Source organism: Manis javanica, chromosome 10, assembly GCF_040802235.1.
Source record: "Manis javanica isolate MJ-LG chromosome 10, MJ_LKY, whole genome shotgun sequence".
NCBI classification, from domain to species: domain Eukaryota; kingdom Metazoa; phylum Chordata; class Mammalia; order Pholidota; family Manidae; genus Manis; species Manis javanica.
Window position 1 is genome coordinate 98,217,049 of NC_133165.1, and position 14,099 is coordinate 98,231,147.

At 38.7% G+C, this 14,099-nt stretch overlaps 2 non-coding genes across 2 annotated transcripts; both read left to right on the forward strand.

Moving 5' to 3' along the window:
- The first annotated feature begins 7,843 nt into the window (after nucleotides 1-7,843).
- TRNAD-GUC (transfer RNA aspartic acid (anticodon GUC)) lies at nucleotides 7,844-7,915 on the forward strand. The gene has a single exon. It is a non-coding gene; the product is annotated as a tRNA-Asp (tRNA).
- Nucleotides 7,916-8,588: 673 nt separating this feature from the next.
- On the forward strand, nucleotides 8,589-8,660 carry TRNAW-CCA (transfer RNA tryptophan (anticodon CCA)). The gene has a single exon. It is a non-coding gene; the product is annotated as a tRNA-Trp (tRNA).
- The last annotated feature ends 5,439 nt before the right edge of the window (nucleotides 8,661-14,099 follow it).

Consider the following 14,099-nt stretch of genomic DNA (forward strand, 5'->3'; position numbering starts at 1 on the left):
CATTTTTTCAGTCTCATTGAATTCACAGTGAACTTATTTTTGGGGGCTGAAATACATTAGCAAGACAGACACATTCTACTTTCCTTACATATGGAGATAGAAACTTTAATTACTAGTGAAAACTAAGAAGTAAACAATTGTAAACTGTAATAACAGCATTCTTTAGACTTTACATTTCATAATTTTTTGAAGCATATGCCTTTGTCAATGTAGCACTAACACATCCAAATATCTTTTACTTTCTCTGTAATAAGAAGCCAAAAGAAGCTAACCAGGGTTATGTTCAGTGTGGGTAAAATTGTAGTATTTCCAGAATATCTTGTCTGGCTTTAGTGCATCTGCAAATCGACAGGTGTTCCTCAGGGGTGGACAATATTTCATCTCCATATCAATGGGTAATAACCTGGGCAACCGAGGGCTTATCTGAACCTGAGAGGTTAGGTAGAGGTCTTGTTTGCTTCTGCCAGAGCAGGAAAGAGACCGCGCCGGACTGCAGTTTGTAAGCAATAAACAGGTTTTAAACTTCATTTCTGCCTTTGACTGATTTCAGTTTTAGAGCAATCTTGCCTTGGAATTTCCTTTTCCCAGAGTTACATCCAGTCATTGTTTTCAAAATTTTGTCTTATTTGAAAATTATCTGTGTACTTAATGACTATCTATCATTAATTTAACTTAGCAAAACTATGATTTTAAGTTACTATAAAGATTTGGGGAAACTATTGGTGAAAAGTTCATTTATAAATTTTTATTTTTCTTAATATTTCTTTATAGCTATTTAAATCACTTGTTCTTAGTTATAGTCATGAAAATTTCACAAGACATTAAACAGCTAGCAATCATCTGAAGTTACCATTTTTGTTGACAAATTCTATAGGAGATAACATGAACTCATTTGACTTTTTAGTAAGCCTAGGTAGAATAAAAGTATTATATTTAATTCTGATAACTTGAAAGACATGCCTGTTTCACTTAAACCAACAAACTAGCTTTAATACCAAATACTTTCCCAAATTACAGGAATCTGAAATTCATTTGGATTAAGTTACTATTTTATTTCTGAGAATTTATCTAAGTGCTTAATTTTCCTTAAACCAATTTTCTATTTAAGCCAATTAAATCGAGCTCTTTGTGGATAAAATTGCAATATTTCCAGAATCTCTCGCCTGGCCTTATTGCATCTCCATATCAATAGGTGTTTCCAAGGGATGGAGAGAGGTAGTCCAGTCCCTATCAATAGGTAATTACACAGGCAAGTGAGGGCTTATCTGGACTGGAGAGGGTCTTCTTCTGCAGTAGGGTCACAAGAGACAGAGGGGAACAAAATTGGTCTGCTTGTAAGAAATAAATGGGTTTCTCCCACTTTATTTCTCCCTTTGACTGATTTCAGTTTCAAAGGTATTTTTCCTGGGATTTTTCCCCCCAGAATTACACTCTTTTACAAGTTAATTTTGGCAATACCATCCAGAGGTGAAAAATACCACACACCTACAACACACTACACACACCTACAACACACTACACACACACACACACACACACACAGAGTTCTTATAGCTACCGTTTTCTAAATTAGTGCCATGAAATGGTGTAATAATGCAAAACTCACTAGTTAATAAAAGTTAGGTCTATGCAAATAACATTTTCTTCTTTTATCCTCCTCATAATGTCTTGCCAATGGGTTTCAGCCCCGGGCAAGTTCGCTATGGATTCAATGTGACCAAAGAAATTGGCAGCAACATGTTCTTGAGGTGAAAGGGTTATACCCAACTTTATTTCCAGGTGGCAGGTCAGTCACTAAAATCCCATTCACTCAGAGCGAGTCTGCATGCAGCAAGCCGATCTCTGCCTCTGGGCCCCTCTGCCCACCCAGCCATCCTCTGGGCCTCTGTCCTTGTCACTACCACCACTCCAGCCTCTGCTCTGCCCTCTTGCAGCTGTGCCACCATTTTACATGCAGAGTACTGGGCGGAGCTCTTTAGATAGAATCAACAGCAATGTATTGCCCACAGGTGTGCAGTGAGCTAGTCAAGCAGGGCCAGATGAGAATCCTGGCCACAGGAACTCTCATTTTATCCACACATAAGAATTAGCTTTCTGCAGTTTATATTTTAAAAAGATTTACCTAGACAAGAGCTAAACATCTACATCTCAAATGCACAAGGAAAAAATGCTAGTTCCTTCAAGAAGAATTTTGGTGCCCTAAGGCAAATATTTACAAGCCTTTTGAGATGAATAGAGAAGGTTTGGGGATAGGTAAAGAGGATATGGTGGACCTCGAGTTGTTTCTGGAGCCATACCTTTGGTCCTGAAAACACCAGATTTGCTGAAAAAAGAAAGCTGATTTTAATTACTCAAACTGGGTTTCCACCTAAATGATATCAAGGACTGACACACCCATCTACCTATGTAGGAATGTTTTTCTTGCCCTCTGCATACATTTAGCTTTGGGAAGAAGGGCTAAAATAGTTCCTATCAGGTTCTGAATATCAGCTTCCAATTGGCCAAAAAATTTCTCATCATTAAATTATTAAATCCTTTCAAATATTTTGTCATACTTCAGGTAGGACAAACTAAATATTTCTGGCAGTATTAAACAATCCCATGGACCCAAGAGGCATCCTCCATGAGGGTAAAAGACAACATGTTCACAAGATGTAGGGTCTCTCCCAAAGATAGCCACAAAAGAAAAACCAATAACCTGCATGTCCCAGATGAGCAGAAAGCCAAGCCAAGTCCTTAGAATATAAGACAAGCAAGAAAGCAATAGCTACACCTGGGAGAGAAAGGATCAATAAACAATTGGTCTAGATTTGAAAAGGAAGAGACAATGTGAAATTTTATTTCCCTCTCTTCTCTCAACTGAGTTCAGGAGGTAATCTATTTATGAAAACTTTTGAGAATGCTCTCAGGTTTAAGAAATTCTTTAACTGTGGCCTTAAATTCATCCTTTGACTAAGGAGTAAAAGATACCTCAAGAGAATTGCCTATAGTCTCAGGTTGTCTTATTTTAAAAGGTAACTGTTTAATAGTCTCTTCAGAATGGAAAGACAATTCAGACAGAGGATTACTACAATGAGTACTCAAATTTCATATTCAAAGAATAGAAGAGAGCAGTAGGAGTGACATCAATCTTATAGTTTTTAAGGTAGCTTTTTATCTTTCATTAGCCATTTGCAATAAATCTTTCAATGAAACTATTTTGGAATTTTTGAACCTATTAAAGGCTTCTGCATGCCAATTAAAATAAGTATCTAATTCTGTTTTATTTGGGAACAATTGCTTCCAAGTGCACTTCTTAAATGATCTTATCTAGTTGGAATGTTCCTTATTATGGCCATTGTAATTCTAGGTTGTTTTTAATAAGACTGCCATTTTTGTAAATATGTAAAGCTTCTGGGACCACAGTTCTCAGACAAAAATTAGGCAGGTGTGCCAGAAGGCAGCATGCTCAACTGTTTGGATATAAAGGATCCCATTTTTTTTTAGCTAGGTCTTAGAGCTTCTCAGAGCCAAACTAATACCTAAGAGGGATGGGTTGGGGTTGGGAATTGTGGGGTGTGTTACAGTGTACCTTGGTACAGGAAAATTTTCTTGAGTTTTGCAGATAAGCTAGTATCAGTCCAACCCATTCCATTACCAGCTTATCTTATCACAAGACTGTTCTTAAGGTGCCAAGTCCTCTAATAGTCTTTACAGGTTCAACTCATGCCCAACAACTTTTTCTGGCTTCTGAGATCCCCATTAGCAATCACCTTTACTGGACCCAGTCCAGCTGAAGTCAGACTCCTAGACCTAGTCAGGTTTTTAAATCAGACCCAGTTCAATTCAAGCCAGTAACCACCCATGATTCCCATAGAATTCTGGACTGGGAAGAGAATTAAATGAACAGACCTCAATAAATGAGGACTGCAGATTGATTCCAAATGGAGGACTGCAGCTGCTATCAATAGTTCTCAAAGTGGAATCTGGGGAAGGATTCCAAGCAAATGGGAAACTGCAGACTAAACTACCAGCAGTTCCCAACATGGAATCTGAGGACAGAATAAAGGGCTGAGCTTTTCCACTCATAAACCTGGGAACTGCAGTCTAAACTACCAGTAGATTCTCAAGGTAGAATCTGGGGATGGGAAAAGAACTGAACCAGCAGACCCAAAAAAATGGGGACTTCGGACTGATTCCAAATAAATAGGGAATTGCAGCTGCCACCAGTAGTTCCCAATATGGAATCTGGGGATAAAACCAAGGACTAGGGTTTCCAAACAAGTGGGGAACAGACTGGAAAGCCAATTAGATTGAGAACTCAGTGAAAAGAGTGCAGAGCTCAGAACCAAATGGAACTTACCCACAGCCTCAGAAGCATCAAGGAAGACAGTGAACTCAAAGAGCCGACAGGATATCACACCTGTGTTTCTCATTGTCCCTGAATGCCACCAGAAATTCACTTCAAATCCCTCCACTGCCACTAAATCTGTTAAGAAAACAACATTCAACTGGGTAAATCTGAAGATCTAATTGGCTTTATTTGATAATCATGATCCAATCAGCTTCCTATCTAGCAAAGAGAAAGAAGCTCCAAGGAGCTGTACAAAATGGAAGGGTTTTACAGGCCAGTAATGACACAGTGGGTGGTCCTCTCCAAACCCCCTTACATGCTATTTTTTTCTATTTCCCTCTTCTCACCTGATATATTTATTATATTCATTATTTTATTGCCTATCTTCTTTCTTTTAGGATACAAACCCCATAAGAACAGGTGAAAGGGATAAAGAGGCATAAAATCTCAATCAATATAAATCAGTCACAGGGATGAAAGTACTCAAATTTCATATTCAAAGAATAGAAGAGAGCAGTAGGAGTGACATCAATCTTATAGTTTTTAAGGTAGCTTTTTATCTTTCATTAGCCATTTGCAATAAATCTTTCAATGAAACTATTTTGGAATTTTTGAACCTATTAAAGGCTTCTGCATGCCAATTAAAATAAGTATCTAATTCTGTTTTATTTGGGAACAATTGCTTCCAAGTGCACTTCTTAAATGATCTTATCTAGTTGGAAAATACAGTCGATAATAAGACATTTTTATGTTAAAAGTAACTACACTAATTGGGGTGAGCATTTGATAATGCAGATAACTGTCAAATCACTATGTTGTACACATATACATTATTATAGTATTAAAACCAATATAGTATGGGTAGTGCCCTCTGAAGTTGTGCAGTATTTTTCTCCACTTCAGTTGATGGCAACTCTATCCCTACAGTTGCTCAGGTCAAAATTTTTGGAAGCAGCTCTGATGCCTCTTTTAGTCTCATGTCTCACATTCACTCTATCAGGAAATTCTATTGGCTCTACCTTCAAAATACATCAGCATCTCTCACATTCTCCACCACTCCCACTTTCGCGTGAACTCTCATCTCCCATATGGATTACCGCAAGGGACTTGCTTGGTCTCCCTGCTTCTGCTCTTGGCCCCTTCCACTCTACTCACAACCCAGTAGACAAAAATCCTTTAAAACATAAATCAGACTGTGTTACTTTTCTGTGAAAAATCCTGTAGTAGCTCCCCATTTCCCCTCAGAATAAAAGCCAGTCTTTACAGTGACCTCTAAGGCCCCACAGGCCTCCCAGATAGCTATATAACTTCATCCCTTACTTCCTTCAAAGCTGTTCAAATGTTACCTTCTCAAAAATGAGGCCTACTTTGACCATTCTATTTAACTTGCCACTCTCCAAACCCCCTTACCATGCTATTTTTTTCTATTTCCCTCTTCTCACCTGATATATTTATTTTATTCATTATTTTATTGCCTATCTTCTTTCTTTTAGGATACAAACTCCGTAAGAACAAGATTTATCCATTAAAACCTCCCCATGCATCTAAAACAATGTATGGCATATGGTAGGTTCAATACTGAAGGAATAACTACAGTGCCTGCTACATAATTAGACATTAGTAAATATTAACATAGGAACAATTGTGACACATATGTTGATTGTAGTGATAAAGATTTTCTCCCCCTAACACATATATACTTGTTCATATATGTGTGTGTAACTATGCAGCAGGGTGAATATTGTACACGATTTGCAGTTGAGGCTTGGGTGATTCCTGGCCTCTCACCACTTCCTACCTGTATGACTCTACACAAGATTCTTTTTATCTACCTATAAAATAGAAATAAAACGCTTGCTATATTGACCTCACAGGGCTGTTGAGAAGATAAAATGAATGGGAATGGTTTTGCAAGCTGTGATAAGCTACAGTTATTTAGGTATGGCAAGATTTTAAACTTTCAACAACCCATCAATTGCCATCATGCTATTTATCCCCAAAGAGAGTTCTGTGTCCCCTGTACTGCCAGTCAGGTTTTAACCTTTCCTTTCTCCCAATACTGACTGTGAGGAATCTCTGAGCTTCCCTACCATGTTCAGGGTAATACTTTCTCTTTTCCTTTCCATTTTAGGAAGATGAACAACAGGTGCTGAGATCTCTGCTGACTCAGGCTGCTTCTTTGTTTCCCTAGGGAGGGAAAAAAAAAGAGCAGTAACCACACACATTTGGACACTGGTGTAGCTTTACCACGGCTTATGTGGAGAGGATGGTGTCTCTTCTGAAGGGATAGTATTAAACCTCTTCTCCCACAATGTGGAAACAGTGGAAACAGGCCGTTCAGGAGACCTGGATTTCCACTGCTGGGCAGCTTTGCCAACTGAGAGGGCAAGTGCCTTCAATCTTACCAGGAAAATGACATCATCGTATCACAAGGACCCTTTGGACCTCATAACAGTTACTGGAAGATCAGAAGTAGAAGGCGGCCCCAGGACACTGAGTTTTATTGAGGCTTTTGGTGTATTTAAGAATGAAAAAAAGATGCCTTCATATTTTTTGGCTTCAGAAATTGCATTAAACAAATAATCCCTTTCATCAGATGGAAAATACCATGTAACCTATGACCTATAACAATATATTCATTGTACACAAGAAATAGATTCCTTAAGACACATAAGTTAAAGTTCTATAATGTAAACTGTCAATCATGTCAGTTTGTGGCTAGGAATTTGCTTATTTTGAGATAATGTCAAAAGTCCGTACTCGAGACCCTCCTGGTTCTTTTGGAAACAGGCTTGATACTACTGTTTTTGGAAAGGCTCAGGGTGATACAAATTATTCTGTATTAGTGCACTTTCTTAACCCTGTTTAATCACTTGAACGTCTTCGTTTTTAATTACTTTAATGTATCATTATTTAGTCACTTAGGTGTATATTTGTAATTTTAAAGTAAATTGTAGACGCCTCAGGAGAGATCAAAACAGGAAAAAAAATCAGGTAATAAAATTTCATTTGGCCGCAGCTGATCAAACGCTTGAGCCCTCCTGTGTCACGAAAGCTTACAAACTGCTCGGAGACACACGGGACCGTGGGACAACCCTGACTTCTGGTGACCTCTGGCAACCATATATCCTGGAACTTCGACTTCAGAATGAAAATACACATTTGTGAAGGTAAAGCTCTGCTTCAATTCACATACTCCTGGTCACTGTTAAAACAAACGAAAACGTCCTGCCAGCAATCTAAATCATCTGGAAAGCGTAAGGAGCCCTGGGAAACTATTTTCAACAATTCACCGTCTCTAAAACTCGAAGTACATTTAGTTTCATTTATTCAAAGTCATTTATTTTGTCTTCGACCAAAAAAAGCTCTGGGTGATGAGAGAAAACGAGGAAAGCTGCGGCCCAAGTCTCCGGGTTTTTTCACACTTCCGGCTGACAGGCAGTAAGGAGATAATGGCAAAAGGAGTATTTCACTCCTTGAAGAAATATTTGGAAAACCTTACTCAACAGCTCCTCGTTAGTATAGTGGTTAGTATCCCCGCCTGTCACGCGGGAGACCGGGGTTCAATTCCCCGACGGGGAGGTTGTAACCTTTTACTAACCCACCACTATACTATTTTCATGTAATTCAATTCCTTGGCTCTACTGACGAAATACAATACGCTGATATCTTATGTTAAGTGTATCTTTTCAAAATGGCAACTTTTAAGCCTAATGGTCACTGTGAAATAAGAGCCTACCCTGAGAGTAAACGCTTTATATTGTTGACAGAAGGCGGAGGAGGAAAGGTGGGGAGGAGGCATGCGTTCAGCGAGCTTTGCAGGACTGCTTACAGCCGCCATCTGGCAAAGGCCTGCGCACGCGCACTGGCGCCCCGCCAAATTCCAATTGGAGGTCACGACCTCGGCGCGCAGAGCTCCTTGGGGGAGGAAAGAGAGAGGGCGGAGTCTCTGCTCCCAGCCGGGCGGGAAAGAACGGAAATCGCAGGCTGAAGAGGAAGGATCAATTTCCGCTGGTCCCGGGACCCGACTAAGCGAGAAACCTCTCTCCCGCCTTCGCTGGTTCCGTCCTGACTTAGGTAGAGGGCTAGCTGTCGGAAAAATCAGGCCGAGAGGGATGAGTCTCCAGCTCCAACCTGTACTGAGTGGAGCGGCGAGGACAAAATGAAAACAAAAGGCCGGGGGTTGGCGGGGGCGTCCGGAAGAGACGCCATATTACCCGAGTCCTAAGAAACTGCGCGAGCGACAGCCCAGCAGGACCTCGTGGCGCAACGGTAGCGCGTCTGACTCCAGATCAGAAGGCTGCGTGTTCGAATCACGTCGGGGTCATGGCTTTCACTTTTTTAAATGAGGCTTCTCTAAATCTACGTGTATTCCCGCCATTTTCTTTGAAAATGCCTTTAATTTGAGAATCAAGTCTTACTCTTTAAAATGTTATCTTACTAATCCTTAGTCTGCAAAAAGACAAAGCTTATTGTAAAGCTGTTTTTTTTTGGTACTGTTTGGCCTTGTAAGGTGAGTTTTCTGCCATTTAACGTGCATACTGTGTACAAATGTGAACTGTTAACCGTTGAGCGCTAGTGAGCCTATCAGCCCACGGTGGCCCTGAACAGGAAGTGTACAATATACTGTACAACCTGATTTTTCCAAAACCGGTTTAAATCCGTTTGCCTTTTGAAAATGAGTGAAGTCGACTACAATTTCTAACTTCGACTATTATAATAGTTTACATTTTAGCCCATGTGCCAGGCACCATAAATCTTATAACGTGTAATTACTATACAATTTTACAGGTGAAACTGTGGCACACAGAGGAATACTGACTTGCCTAGGGTCAGCCAAGATTCCAAACCGAGAGAGTGAATCCAGATTCCCCACTTTACTAAAAGCTTTATAATAAAGCTGGAAACAAACTGTCGAATGAACGTGGCAAAAGCCGGTGGACTCAAATGATATACTAATGCAACCTTTATATTTTCACCAATTCATGCAAGTGGACTCAGGTCTCTTTATCAATTAATCTTTTTAATAGCCAAGAACATATCTTACTCATTCTCCTTTGTAAGTTCCAGGACTCAGTACTTAATAGTGCCTTACAGGCAGTGTGTCAAATAGTGTACAAAAAAATGAATAACAAGACTATAAGAATTCAATATTTTTGTGTCTTTATTAGTTATGTTCCATAAAAGTCCCAGAGTTTTTCTGTTCATTGTTTTGAAAATATCAAAGGCTAATTTCATATGATTCAACCTAATACAGCAGTATAGCTGGACATTTTCACTTAGTGTTCTTGCCTCTTCTGATAGTTCAGTTGAGATGAGATCATCCATTTCAACATCTTTATAGACCACCACCTACGATAAGCCTGATACTGTGCTAAGCACTGAAGAAAGGATACAGTGAGTAAAAATGGGTTTTTATGAGCAGCAGGAGACAGATATGTTAAGTAATCAAATACAGTAACATTGGGATAAGTGCCATGAAAATAGTATGAACGAGGTGGGTGTGGAGGTGCTAAAAAAGGGACTCTAACTGTCCTTCAGTATACTGTTCAAGAAGGCCTCATAAAGGAGGATTTTTTTAAATGATGAAAATTTCTCTATGTGACTTTAAGGCATTTATTCATCCCGTGGACATGTGAATGCCTTCTATGAGTCAAGCACTGTCACTTAATATCCCTGGGATCTGATTTCTTCAACTATGAAAGAAGTTTATATTAGTTTACTAGGGCCAACATAGCAAAATACCACAGACTGGGTAGCTTAAAACAACAGAAACTTGTTTTTCACAGTTCAGGGTACTATTCCAAGACCAAGGTGAGAGAAGGGTTGGTTTCTACTGAGACCTGTCCTAGGTTATAGATGGCCACCTTCTTGCTGTATCCTCACATGGCCTTTCCTCTGTATGCATGCATCCTTGGTGTCTAAGTTTCCTTTATAAGACACCAGTTGAATTGGCTTAGGGCTCACTCTAATGGCCTCATTTTAACTCAGTCACCTCTTCAATGCTCTCATCTCCAAATACCATCATATTTTGAGGTACTAGGGGTTAGGGCTACAATATGAGTTTTGGGGGGATGCAATAAAGCTTATAACAAGTTAACGTTTTTTTTTTGTTCCCCCAGCAACCTTTGCACATATGGCATATATCAGTAACAATACTTTATCTTAGCTCACCAAGCATGTTCTCTCATTGTATAAGATCATACTCTAGTGAGTAAAAAAGAGTGGGTTGTACGACCTTGTTAATCATTTTGTTATGGCAGCCCTCCCAAACTAATACAGCTTCTTCAGATGATTACTAGTTCTCCAGTATGGCTAGAGAGAGAGAGAGAAAGCTGTAGAGATCAACAAGAGCCAGCCAGATCACTTGGCACATTGTGTGCCATTGTAATTTAGATTTTATTCTGAGGGCAATGCAGAGATATTCATCACTGTGACAAGGTCAGCTCTGTCTTTATAAGAATGTTAATAAACTAAAAAGGGAGGGCTAGAGCTATTGTTCCAGGAACAGCATTCTGGGAATAAGTTAGAAATGCAAATTTTCAGGCCACACCCTGCACCTACAGACTCAGAAACTCTGGGGGTGGGGCTTAACAACTAGGGTTCTACCCACACCTTCTGGGTGACTGATGCAAGCTAGTTTGAGAACCACTGGCCTATAAAGCAAGGCCAAACTGGAGGTCTTCCTCACCTCACAAGGTTAAGAGAATCAAATAAGATAAAATAAATAAAAATGTTGTAAAGCAATATATATACATGTCATTATTTATACTGGTATAGTTCTAAAACTGTCACTTCACAAGGTCCATCTCCTTTCCCAAGGTTGGACATCTGTACTTTCTTAGAATGGCCCATTTTCTGACTTCCTTTAACATTGAAATGACCTAAAAATAACACTTCATTTTTACTTAAACTTCTACAATCATTATTTGGAATGATGTGAGGAAAGGGACTCTGGAATAGACAGATCCATATGTGAATTCCCAAATTCTGACACTTAGTAGCTCTGTGATTTTGTTCTAGTTCACTGAAAATTTTCCAGTTGGTCATTTATTCTTCAAGTGGACTTATCCACTAGTAAAGAATGCTCTGAGCATTTAGTTCAAATGTTTAAATAAGCTAGGTTTCTCTTTGAGATGATTTTTATCAGTTTCTAAGACTGCTGTACCCTGGATGAACTGGTTAGATGGAGCCTCTGGAAGTGCAAAACTAAAAGACACACTTTTGAATTCTGATAAACCAAATGATTCCCCTATTTCTCATCCTAATTCAAAAAGAAAAGTTATGGTTATAAAATCTTTGTAGAAATCTTGAGAAATACAGAAAACCATAAGGAAGAAAAAAAATCATCTGTGTACCAACACCTAGGGGAAAAACTATAAATATTTTGGTCTATATTCATTTAATCTTTTTTCTTTGTATATATTTTTGAATATACATATTCAGTAACACACTTCTTTACAGAACTGAGATCTTACTCCAATATGGTCCTCTATGTTCTCTATTTGTCTTATACTTAATGCTGTACTGTGCACATTCTCTCAGATTCTTAAATGTCAAGAACTTGATTTTTAATGACTATAGTATTTTGTCATCTGCTCTGTTTGAGGTGACACCCTTAAATTCACAACTATGTCCTAGGCAAAACAGGATAACGAAAAACAAAACAATCAGCTGTATGTTAATATCATTAAAAACTTCAAAAGGAAAATGGAGGCAGTTATCCAAGTGATTAAAAAAAATTTTTGGAAGAGTTTTCTGACAGAGTAATTGCATCAATTTTATTTTAAGCTATGACTTCACATAGAAATATCTTTCAATTGTTTCCCGAGGTTTTAGGTATAAATATAACAATTCAAATATTTTTTTTAAAACTTGTTTCAACAGAAAAGATAACTGAAAATTTTTTTATATTGGATGGATTTAACACAAAATAAAATACCAAGTCTTTTTTTTTTAATTCAGAAGTTTCACAAAAGAGCCAAGAACTTGAAAAGGATTACACCAGAGTACAAATGGTGAAGTACACTCTTATAGGATACTCCTTCCATTAAAACAAGATGCAAGAGAAAATGGGTTCAGATTTGACTGTCTGAAATTGAGGTATTCCCTACAGATGGTTTTTATTTTCTCAAATATGGCACAAGGTCACCAGCTGAAAATGGGGAGAAGTGGGAGAAAGGGATATTAAAGCTTTGAGAGAAGTGAAGGTATATTATGATAGAACAGTTCATCCAGAGAATGAATAGCTTTGTCAGCCAATATTTAGTGCTCCTGTTGTATGATTTCTTTTTCCACCAATCTTTGCTGCTTGGGTGCAAGCTGTGACAAAGCTTGGTTCCATCCAAGCAAGGCTGAGGTTCTTAAAGAGACACTGGGGTAAGAGTGAGGAAAATGCTTGCAAAAGAGCTTTTAAGGGGATCAAATCTGGGAATGTAAGTGGGGTGAGTTGGAAATAATTATATGACATCAGAAACAGAATAATAGGGGTTTTTTTTAAGTGTTAAAGTAAAGGGATTGGAGGTCTCAGGTCAGTGAGAGTGAAATGAGCTGAAGGAAAAAGGCTAGTGATTAACAATTGGGATGCTTGAAATTGAGATTTAGAAAGCAAAACAGTTATTGATGACAAGGTTCAGTCGTACCACTGGAGTGACTGGATGAGATGGAATAGAGGAACAAGTTCCAGAGAAGACGAAGGTCAAAGATCTAAGAGGCCAAGTGCTGGTGTTGCATAGGTCATCTATAAGAATATTAAATTCACACAGAATGCAGACAAAAAAAGGGTGAGGAAACCTATAGCAAGGATTGGCAGTCTATAACCTCTGAAAGAGAGTGGCCAGGAGGTTGATAAATGATAGTAGTAGTAAAGATGGTAGAGGATGATTTAGTATATGACATGAACTTCAAAGGTTTCTGAAGCAGGAAAGCAGAGAAATAGTTTGGAAGTAGCAATCAGGAAAAAAGCTGTCTAAACTCTGCAGCTCAACATCTTGGCCTTAAGATATGCAAGAGTATGAGAAGAAATAATCTCTACTTTGGAGCTCTACAGCACTTAACAGCAAAAATTATCTTCACTAAAAATAACGGCACTGGGAATCTACCTAGATACTGGGTGCATCTAGGACAATTCTATGTCTGAACTGGATAAACTCATGACTTTGTGGATGATGTAGAGAAGCAATCTCATTAATAGCTTATGACATCAACAATGTTCCCTGAGAAATGTAGAATTTGCATGTACCCTCCTGCTTATAGTGTCCAGGGATAAGAAAAGGAGAGATAAAGGGAATGAAAATGATTGTTTTTGCTCAGAGAATATTCATTTCAGGCATCTAGAATTAAGTTCTTTGTGAATTATATTACCTTTAATATTGGCCTGTGGTGTATAGTACTGTATTTAAAACAATTTTCTCAGACTCAACAGGTGATTTTGGTGGGATGAGGGGGCTTGTGGTGAAAAAGTAGTTTGAGTTATTGCCTTTGAGGATTAAATGACCTAGAAAATTCCTAGTGCAAAGGAACAAAAGCAGAGTTCCTGTGCACCATCTTCAGGTGGCTCTATAACGCCAGCATTGTACACTGCTTACCTCAAATTTAGATAGAGTATTATCTTCAAGTAGGTGATGCTGTTAGAGGTTGCATTTATTCTCTTAGGTTCTTGTCCCACAACAAAGAATTGAAGGGCAGAGACACAGCTGCAAAGCAGAATGAAGTTCATTTGAATGCACTCCAAGGGAGGAGTGGGCCAGAGTCAAGGTAGACAGAG